General features: G+C 48.1%; 1 long non-coding RNA gene across 1 annotated transcript; it reads left to right on the top strand.

Annotated features, from left to right (window-relative positions):
* The first annotated feature begins 6,219 nt into the window (after window positions 1-6,219).
* On the top strand, window positions 6,220-10,902 carry LOC114611974. Its single transcript, XR_003709917.1, has 3 exons — window positions 6,220-6,507; window positions 9,315-9,458; window positions 10,781-10,902. It is a non-coding gene; the product is annotated as an uncharacterized LOC114611974 (long non-coding RNA).
* The last annotated feature ends 235 nt before the right edge of the window (window positions 10,903-11,137 follow it).

Below are 11,137 nucleotides of genomic sequence, written 5' to 3'. Positions count from 1 at the left end.
GAGAGAGAGAGAGAGAGAGAGAGAGAGAGAGAGAGAGAGAGAGAGAGGACACGTGTACACACACACATATAACTCTCTAAGAGAGAGAGACAGAAAAAAAAACCCAAAAACAAAAAATCCTGCTTTCAAAATCTCACAAGGCAGTGGTAAATTTACAATCCTGATAGGAGGCAGAAGGATAGCTACAAATTCAAGGTTAGTATAGTCCACATAGGGAGTCCTAGGCAAACCAGGGCTACATAGAGAGGTTCTGTCCTAACAAAGCAAAACAAAAGTAACAACCTCCAAACAAACAAAAACCAACAAACCCAAGGCCTTCAGATCCGAAGGCCAAGCACAGGCAGCCTGCTCAGCCTGAGCCTTGAGCGCTGAGGCCCCAAATTTACAGCTGGCGGCGTCTGCTGACCTCTGGTGGTGAATAGCCAGAGTCTGCCTTGTGCGGGGACCCAGAAAATAACCGAAGAAGAAGCAGACAGAAAAGGGTGGAGAGGGAAAACGCTGATCCCAGAAGGGTTGCATCTCCACCAGGGCAGTGTGAACAGGTAAATACCACAGGGATCCAGTCTGGACCTACTTGCTACCTGACCTTCGATGAGACCCCAGAATGGACCCTTTCTTTCTCCCTGCCTCCATCCATCGGATGCTGGGATCACACGAATGCAGCATTGTGTCCAGTTTATGTAGGGCCAGGGACAGATCCAGGGTTTCACACATGCTACAAGCCTTCTACCAATTGAGAATTCAGCTATATTCCCAACCAATACCCAGATCCCCTCTCTCACTTGGTGTGGGTGGAACCCACGGCTGTGCACATGGTTGGCAGGCATCATGCTGCTGAATTTTCAAACCAGTCCCACTGAGCCCCTTCAGGTATAACTCAGTTTCTGTCCTTATCCTACTCATGACATTAGGGTCAAACTCCACAGTATATTCCAGCCCCCACAGTGCACGTCTTGGGCTGGACACAAAGACAGACCTTGAGCCTCAGTCTTCAGGAAGCCGGCAAGATATCCAGTGGCGAACTCCATAAATCCCCGATCTCAACTGTGAAGTAAAAACAGAAAAAAGAGAGGGAGAGTCCTGAACAGAGTGTAATGAAGCACCAGGAAAGATAGTTGTCACTGGCGGCGTTCTAAGGACCACTAATAATGGCTACAAGGGAAGAGGGCTTGGATGGACGGATTCTGGTATCAGAAAAATGAAGAGCAACAAGGTACCACAGAGGGTGCGGGGCAAGCAAGACGATGCCAAACAAGGGCTGCTCTGTGGAACTAGGCTTCAACGGCCACGTTCCTTCTGCGGAGCAAAGACCAGAGCCCAAGGCAGGAGACAAGAAGACCTGGAAGGTGGCATCAGCCACAAGTGGTGACCGAGGCCAAGGCGGGACTAGAGAAAAGAAGATGAAGAGCCGAGCCCGCCACGGTTCCTGAGCCGCATACGCTCTGAGCCCACCAGGGGGCGCCGCTCCTTCGCGGAGGGGGCCTCTGAAACCGCGCGCTCTGGCCTAGAGATCCCGGAAGAGGCGGGCAACTCTCCAGGAGACCACTTCCGGCTTCAACTCAGCCGGAGCTTGGTTTTGTGGGGACGCAATGAGAGAATTTGGGAGGGAGGGATGTCGAGGACTGGGGCGTGTTAGAGGAGTATGATGCAAAGTCTGAAGACAAGCGGTACCCCATGTGGGTGTTCATTTCGCAGTTCTAAGATCTATGCCTGAGCAGCCCCCAGTTTTTAACCGAGTGAAATACTCCGGTGGACTGTCAGGCTGACAGGAATACTTCCTGTAGATGGAGGGGTGCAGAAAGGTGAAGAAACCCTTAGGGGCTGACTACATGGCTCAAAGGGGTAAAGACCCTTGGGTGCAAACCTGACATCTGAGTTAAATCCCTGAAACCTACTTAAAGGTGGAGAGCCGGGACTGACTTCACAAAACTGTCTTTCATTATTCACCACACACATTTCTACAATAATTTATTTGTTTAAGACCAGATCTTACAATGTAGCCCCAACTACCGTGAACTCATTATGTAGGCCAGGCTAGCCTCGACCTTAGAGACATCTGCCTGCTTCTGCCTCCTAAATACTGGAACTAAAAGCAATGGACACCACGCCCAGCTGTAAAAGGTTATTCTCTATATGATGAACCGCCTGTGTTTGGAGAAAAGGCTAAGCCTTCAGGGAAGACTAAGAGGAACTCACCATTCCCGGGCCTGCTGGGGGAAGAGGAAAAAACAGCCTCTTAATGTATTTGTATACACATACCTAAACTCTCTTCTCCTGGGAGACACGGCACAATCCTGCGGGACAGGCTACATCATCCTCACATGATGGCTGCTCCCTGCCTCCCGGCCTTCCTTCTTGTCCTTAGGCTATATTTTTCATAGAAGCCAGAGAGATCTTTAAAATATTAGATTTGGGGGCGGGAGAGATTCCTCAGCAGTTTAGAGCACTTGTTGCTCTTGCAGAGAACAGTTCAGTTCCCAGCATCCAGGTTGGGCAACTCACAAATGCCAGTAACTCCAGTTCCTGGGGATCTGACACCCTCTCCTGACCTCTGAGGGCACCTGCATTCACATGCATGTGCTTACATGCAGATACGTATACATACACATAATCATTTTAAAATGTTAGAAGGAGGGGCAGGAGAGATGGCTCAGTGATTAAAAGCACTGGCTGGTCTTCACAGGCTGGTCTTCAGGAGGACTGGGGTTTGGTTGCCAGCACCCACATGGCAGTTTACAACTGTCTGTAGCACCGGTTCCAATTCCAGGGAATTCTACACCCTCTTCTGACCTTCAAATACATGCATGTAGGCAAACCCTCTTTTTTTTTTTTTTTTTTTTTTTTTTTTTTTTTTTTTTTTTTTTTGAGACAGGGTCTGACTATGTAGCTTTGGCTGTCCTGGAACTCATTTGTAGATCAGTCTGGCCTCAAACTCAGAAATCTGCCTTCCTCTGCCTCCCAAGTACTAGGATTAAAGGTGTGTGCTACGGTGCTCAAATTAGATCTTTTTTTTTTTTTCATGTGCATTGATGTTTTGCCTACATTTATGTTTGTATGAGGGTATCAGATCCTTTGGAACTGGAGTTATAGACAGTTGTGAGCTGCCATGTGGTTTCTGGGGACTGAACCCAGACCCTCTAGAAGAACAGCCAGTGGTCTTAACCTCTGAGCCATCTCTCCAGCCAGACTTAAATCTTTTATAAAAAATTAAAACTGGGACCAGAGAGATGGCTCACTGGCTGAGAGAACTTGTTCTTGCAGAGAGGACCCAGGCTCAGTTCCCAACACCCACAAGGCAACTTAGAATCATAACTCCAACCCCAGGGCATGTGCTACAGTCTTCTGGCCTCCATAGATACCAGGCACACACACATGAGCCACATACATGCATGCAGACAAAACATAGATAAATGTTAAAGAAAAAAAAATTAAAATGACTGGGTGTGGTGGCACATGCCTTAATACCAGCATTTGGGAAGCAAAACAGGCAGGTCTCTGTGAGTTCGAGGCCAGCCTGGTCTACATAGTGAGTTCCAGGCCAATCAGGGCTACATAGTGAGACACTGTATGAATAATTAATTAGTTAATTAAAAAACAAATCTTAAAACACACAGTGTCAGATCTTGTCACTCTCCCTAAGGTGCATAGAATTCAGAATACAGTCTGACTCTGTTTGTTTGGTTGTTGTTTTTTTTTTCCAGACAGGGTTTCTCTGTGTAGTTCTGGCTATCTTGGAACTCTGTAGACCAGGTTGGCCTCGAATTTACAGAGAGCCACCTGCTTGTCTCGAAGTGCTGGGATTAAAGGTGTACACCACCACCACCTTGCCTCCTTTTTTTCCCTACCACTGAGAGTCCAGGGTTTGATTCTGTCTCACCCTGTGGCCTTCTATGATCTGACCTCCTCCTTTCTGGTGCTAATTTGCACACTGGTCTGCTGTGATGTCCTCATCTTAGGGCCTGTTTACTGGCTAATGGCTTCCTGGAGAGGCAGCTTTTTCAGTAGCCTGCCTAGCTCCTTGCTAGGCTCCGCTCAACTGTATGAGTCACTTTGGTTGTAGTGTTTTGGTTCCTACAAGACAGCTCAATGGCCTGTCCTTTCCTGGCCCAGTGATGGGCTTTCCTCCCCAAACAAGCTCCCCTCTCTTTCTTACCTCTCTATTCTGGATCACCATCCACAGAAAGCTCTTCTGCCTGCATGGCAGGGTGCACGCTGCTCGATTGCTGTTGTTACATCACCTTCATTAGAGCTGTTTTTGCCTCTTCATTAAATTAAATTCCAGGAAGCAGTGCTAATGACCGAACTAACGAGTCACGGGAGAGGCTAGCAGCCCCAGCCTTTGGACAGCGTACAAAGGAGGACAGGGCAACAACCTGAGCAAAGCAGAGGCTCCTGGGATAAGGCTGATTATTACTATTTCCTAGGCCCTCCAAGGACCTGAGCTTCCCATGAGAGGGAGCCTTCTGAGGCTGTAATTTGGGCAGGCACAGTGAAAGACTAGGCCATGAGCACTAAGAGAAAGGAGGCTCGGCTGGGCAGTGATGCCACACGCCTTTAATCCCAGCACTTGGGAGGCAGAGGCAGGCAGACTTCTGAGTTCGAGGCTAGCCTGGTCTACAGAGTGAATTCCAGGACAGCCAGGGCTACACAGAGAAACCCTGTCTTGAAAACTGAGAGAGAGAGAAAGAGAGAGAGAGGGAGAGGGGGAGAGGGAGAGGGAGAGGGAGAGGGAGAGAGAGAGAGAGAGAGAGAGAGAGAGAGAGAGAGAGAGAGGATACTCAGCTCTTGGATGTAAACCCCTAAATGCCCTCTGGTTCTCTTGTAAGCTTCAGGACATTCCTCCTATTTATATCGGACTGCCACTGAATGCCTGGACACATGAGATTTACAAGGATAGATATCTGTGACACAGGTCCCTAGTTTGGAGATGCTAAGTGTTCTTCCTCCTCAGTGACATCTCTCACATTGATACCTTTTTTTGTTTTTTCCCTTCCCTTCTCCCTCGCTCCAGCCCAAAGGTTTGTTTGTTTATTTATTTATTTATTTATTTATTTATACTGTAGCTGTCTTTAGGCGCACCAGAAGAGGGCATCAGATCTCATTACAGATGGTTGTGAGCCACCATGTGGTTGTTGGGATTTGAACTCAGGACCTTCGGAAGAGCAGTCAGTGCTCTTAACCACTGAGCCATCTTACCAGCCCTCGCATTGATACCCTTACTCATATCTCAAGTCACTAGCCAGGCTCTCTTCTGGTCCAGGAACAGCCAGCTCAGCTCCCTCCTACCCTAATATCTATGTGTTTGCTACTGACTGGGCCTGTCCCTCTTCTCTGCTTGTCCCTGTCCATGATACACAGTTCCCTTCCTCCAGCTGGCATCTCTACCCATAACTCCCTGTAACTGCTGTGCTGCCCTGCAGGTCTCTGTTCACTTGTTCAGTATATGCTCCTGAAGGTGGGGTCTCCCTGCCTTTCCTTCCCTAGGGTTCTCAGCCCCGTTGTTGACACTCAGTAGGTTCCCAGTCCTTGAGCAGAGGAGCAGGTGAAACTTCCCCATATGTTGGGGGTGCAGGGTGGGAGGAAGGAGGGAGTGGAAACTTTTCTAATCCAGAAACTTCTGGGCAGAGTTCTAGGTCTTCAGTTCTCTAAGCTGAAGTTAGTTAATTATGTGAAGACATGATCAAGAAGGGGAAATTTAGGGTCTAGGCCCCCAGGCTAAGTCCTTCCTTTTGGGAGAAAAGTACCCTGGCAGGGACTGGGAAGACAGAGGAAGATAACTCACTCCAATCTCAGAACCACTGCTAGGCCAAGAAGCACAAAGGGGGAAGTTCAGGGGATAGACCAGGAGGTGGAGCTTGGTCAGGGTAGGGTGTGTGTGTGTGTGTGTGTGTGTGTGTGTGTGTGTGTGCACAGGCAGACAGGACAGGAGCTCTGGCCACTGAGATTCTCAAGCAGAAGTTGCCAAAGCCTTGTCTCCAAGGTAGTGATTTGATGGTCACAGGTCTTTGGCAACACCCTGCAACCTAATCACCATGGAGGTGGGGTACTCAGGATCTTGGACCCTAGACCTCCCTCAGAGTCCAGGGTAGCAGACACACCCAGTCTGAAACTGCCTTTGGGGAAGTGCTAGCAGCTTCCTCTTCCTGGCGCCTGTAGGCTTGAGTGTCACAGCCCACTGAAGGGGGTCTCTGTTCCTCACTTTGTCAGGACTGTGGCTTGACAGGAACTCAGGACAAGCTGGACACGCTCTGTGGCCTGTGGTGAGCCACAAGGCCGTTCTGGCTTCGGGGGTGAGACGGCAGTTCTCCTAAGCATGCTCCTCTGGGGGCTTCGAGCTTCTACTGCTGGACCTCGGCTCCCTTCTTTTATGACCAAGTCTAGGTGATACTGGGCTCACTGGGCCAGGAACAGTTCAGGTTTCCTCTGATGCTCAAGTCTATTACGCTCCCCTCTGCCCCCAGCATGACCTCCTCCAAGGCATTCCTGGATTCCTCTCATGGCCTCATGGTGAGTGGATAGAGAGAGGCAGGCTCATCCTGGTCCACAGTTGATCCAGTTATGAATAAGCGGTTTCTCCTCTTTTAACCCTTAATTTCCCCACTTTTCTGTCCTTTCTCCTTTACACGTGTGGTTCCTTCCTCTATTCTCCCTTTTCCCTCTAATGTTTTCAATTTGAATTGTTTTTAGATTTATTTATTTTAGTTCATGGGTATGAGTGGTTTGCCTGCGCCTGTGTGTGGGTAGCACGTATGTTCGGTGTCTGAGGATGTCAGAAGAAGATGTACGATCTCCTGGAACTGAAGTTAAGATGGTTGTGAGCCACCACATGGGTGCTGAGAACCAAACCCAACCCAGGTCCCCTGGAAAAGCAGCCCATGAGTTTTTGTTTGTTTGATTGATTTTGGGGGATTTTGTTTTGTTTTGTTTTGGGGGTTTTTTGTTGTTTTTTTTAGGAAGAGGGTTGAAACAGGGTTTTGCTATGTAACCCTGGCTGTCCTAGAACTCACTCTGCATAGACCTGGCATGCCTCAAACTCATAGAGTTCTGCCCGCCTCTGTCTCCAGAGTACTGGGATCAAAGGCCTATGCCACCACTGCCTGGTTCGCAGCCCATGCTCCTAACTGCTGAGCCACCTCTGCAGCTCACCAGGCCTTTTTCTGTAATGCACCCCCTCACTGCTCTCCTGTGAGCTTTCAGGATATCTCTTCCACCAAGACAGTTCCCAGGACTTCCCAGGCAAAGTTGGTTTTCTCTTTCTCTGCATGTGCTAGTATGGCATTTAAAAAAAAAAATTGTTGCGGGAGGATCTGAAGCAGGATGCACACTGTACAGCCCAGGCTGGTCTCAGATGCGTTATGAAGCTGAGGATGACCTTGAACTCCTGGTGCTCCAGCCTCTACCTCTGCCCTGCTGGGTTACCAGTATGGGCACCACAGCCAACCTAGAACAAAAATGTCTATAGCGCTGTCTACATTCATCTCTAAGACAGGGATGTCCTAAGTAGCATAGAGTAGATTTGGGGTAATTTCTTAACTTAATTTGACAAATATCTACCTACCGTCCATATCCAACCTGGAAACAGGAACCTTGGTTGGTAACACCTACCACCAGACTCACTCCAATAGGATAAAGCTGGAAAAGGGACAGTGAATACCAGAGAGACCTAGTCCCCAGCCAAGAGATTTAAGAAAATGGTTGGGAATGGTGGTGGTTAATGGGTTAGAGGATGAAGTGGTAGAGTAAGGCAGGATAGAGTGGTATTGTAGTGGCCCATTCCTATAATCCCAGGGATGGACCCCACCTTCTCCTGAGATACCATCTCAGTGTAACACACACACACATACACAGAGTAACTGAAAGCAGGAAGATTGCCACAAGCATAAGGTCAGCCTAAAGTAAACCTGATGATTTTTTTTTTTCGAGACAAGATTTCTCTGTGTAGCCCTGGCTGTCCAGAACTCACTCTGTAGACCAGACTGGCCTCGCGCTCAGAAATCCGCCTGCCTCTGCCTCCCAAGTGCTGGGATTAAAGGCGTGCACCACCACCACCCGGCTAAACCCAAGGTTCTTTTTTTTTTTGTAAGCCTGATTTATTATTATTATTATTATTAAGTTATTTCTCTGCTGGTGAAATGAGCCAAGTCAAGCTGAATTAGTGTCTATGAAGGCAGTTTATTGAAAACCCACTCTCGGATTCACTGGTCCCAAGTGGCCATGGGGAGGGAGACAGAGGGGAGGAAAGAGAAAAAATGCAGGGGAGAGAGAAGAGACTGAAATGTTTAGATTATATAGAAAAAAGCTTTCCCTGGGCTGGAAAGTTCAGAGCAGAGGGTGGGGTAAGGACTGAGGAATGCTGGGAGAACCTGGAGGCCAGGACCACCATGGTAGGTAAAATATGCACCTCAGCTGTTTGTACAGGGTCTAAATCCCAACAATGTATTATCACTATTATTATTATTATTATTATTATTATTATTATTATTATTTTGAGACAGGATTTCTCTATGTAACAGTCTAAATCCCAATTATTATTATTATTTATTATTATTATTTTGAGACAGGGTTTCTCTGTATAACATCCCTGGCTGTCCTGGAGCTTACTATGTAGACCAGGCTGGCCTAAAACTCAGAGACCTTTTGCCCTGCTTCCTCAGTGCTGGGACTGAAGACATGTATCACCACACCCAGGTTGGCCTGATTGACATGGAATTTGAAGTTGTCCTTTGAGTGGGGACAACCTCTATAGAGTCTTATAAAAATCACTATTTTAAGCCGGGCAGTGGTGGCGCACGCCTTTAATCCCAGCACTTGGGAGGCAGAGGCAGGTGGATTTCTGAGTTCGAGGCCAGCCTGGTCTACAGAGTGAGTTCCAGGACAGCCAAGGCTGCACAGAAAAACTCTGTCTCGAAAAACCAAAAAAAACAAAAAAAAACAACAAAAAAAAAATCACTACTTTAACAATTTGCTCACATTGAAGTATTGTGTGCCACACACACATACAAACACAGGCGCACACGCACACATACTAACACAGGCGCGCACACACACACATACACTCCCATCCTGAACATTTCACCTATTGTTTTCCTTGGTCCTGTGAATTAGGTAGAGACCCATTTGCATGTAAGGAAGCCAGGATGTAGAAACCATCAGACACTTGTCCAAAGTAAGACATAGTCAGCAAGCATCCCAGAGTCCTTTCAGGCAATAATTGCTCTACCTCTAGCAAAGTGTGTTTGTTTGTTTGTTTGTTTGTTTGAGACAGAGTCTCTCTATGTATCCCTGGCTGACCTGGAACTCTTTTTTCTTTGTAGATCAGGCTGGCCTTGAACGCACAGAGACCCATCTGCCTCTGCCTCCTGAGTGCTAAGATTGAAGGCATCCACCACTACTCCTCCGACTTCTAGTGATGTTAAACCAGTGTTTTGCAAGCTTTTATTCTCAGGGAGCCAGAAGAGGTTTGTAAAACGGAAGGGACATGCTTTCCTTCAGTCATCCTAACAGTGGTGGCTGTGAAGGGCTGACTCTGGCTAATGGGAGGGACCATGAAGTGATTGCCCAGGAACCAGTACCAGTAGGGCAGGATATACTCAGTTCTGGGCACCATGGGTTTGAGGGAGTCTGAGGTATCTGGAAGAAGCTAAACCTAAGGCTGACAGTCAGGAGGAAATCAGATGAGATAGCCATGCAAATAGTTCTGAATTAATGGGAACAGAGGGTAGCGACTGGAGTGGCAGAGCCTGGCCATAGCCCTGGGGACTCACATGGAAACAAGGAAAGAGACACTGAGGCATTAGAAGTGGGAGTTACCATGCTCCCTAGGAAGAATATGGGACTGGGAAGGAAGGGCTGGCTGTTGGGAAGGGTGCAAGAGCTACAGGCCTGGGGAAGGTAATGTCTTCTTGCTCTTCCTCCATAGACTGGGGTCTGTATGCTGCCCACTTCCCTAGAGTGGGGCCTCCAAGGGGCTGACAGGTTCTCTTGTTGCCTGGCAACTGAGAGAGCTGTTGGCTGTTGCTAGGAGCAAACTAGGGAGGCCAGAGGAGCAAAGCTCTGAAGCACAGGGCGGGGCAGAGGGGGAAGGGGCTGGCTGGAAGAGGGATTTGTCTGTCGTCTGTGTGTAGACAGTGCTCGGCTGTGTGTCCTCATACTCATGGTGTGTTCTGTGAATCCGTCATGTTGGAGGTAAGTCCTACAGGTGGATAGATTAGAACACATCGACTGTCCATGGGTAGCAATATATGTTCTTATCCTAGTTATTGCGCACCTAGAGCAGGGCCTGCTTAGGCGTCAGGCAGGTCCCCTGAGGGAACCACTGGATGATTGCAAGCTAATGACTCCTCAACAGGGAAAACATTCTGATGGTTGAGACACACAGACACTCCAGAGTGAGCAAGCAAGTTAAAGGGTAGAACCTGGAACACACTCTTCATCCAGGTAGTGCTGTACTAACAGGAGGCTGTGACCAACTCTTCATGGCAATGTCCCTCTCTGGCTTTAGTCTGGGGCCACTCAGAACACCTTACTCGCTTCAATCATCCAATCAAAGTTGGGGGGGGGGTCATAGGCCCCTCTTAAAAAAGCAGATCACAAAGATTTGAAATATCTCTATTTCTGCCTTTGCCCAGCCACAGGATCACAGCCACTACCCAGAAAAGACATGGGACTGAAGAAGCCTCTAGAAGCGGACAGAGGATGGAAGGAACAGATTATAAGATCATGGCAACGTTTGTGTCCTTAAGTCCAATAGCAACTCTCTCTTGTCTGTTTCTCCCCCTAGAGTCTGGTTTCACTGGTCTCTGGTTGAAGTCCCGACTGCTGTCTGCAGGAGAATGTTTCTCAACCTACCAGGCAAAAGAACTAAGTTTAGATGACAGAAGATAGTCCACGCAAAGGTGTAAAAGCGGCAGTAAACTCTTTGTTTTTGATGTGGTGCAACCTGGGGGTGGGGGGTGGGGGGAGCTGCCTTAAAGAAAATCGAGGTCCAGAAAGACATCATGTGCCCACCTCAGAGTTTAGTAGATCTCCAAATAAGTTTATAGGTTCACTTTTAGCAAGTGAAGAAGACACACCTCCTCCACCTTACTCTCATAATTCACAAATGCTCCTGGTTTCTATTTGGCCTGTGGCGAGGGCT

This window comes from Grammomys surdaster, unplaced genomic scaffold (genome assembly GCF_004785775.1).
Source record: "Grammomys surdaster isolate TR1022 unplaced genomic scaffold, NIH_TR_1.0 126131, whole genome shotgun sequence".
In the NCBI taxonomy this organism is placed as follows: Eukaryota; Metazoa; Chordata; class Mammalia; order Rodentia; family Muridae; genus Grammomys; species Grammomys surdaster.
Note: the sequence above shows the minus strand (reverse complement) of the source record. Positions and strands in the feature narration are given on the sequence as shown.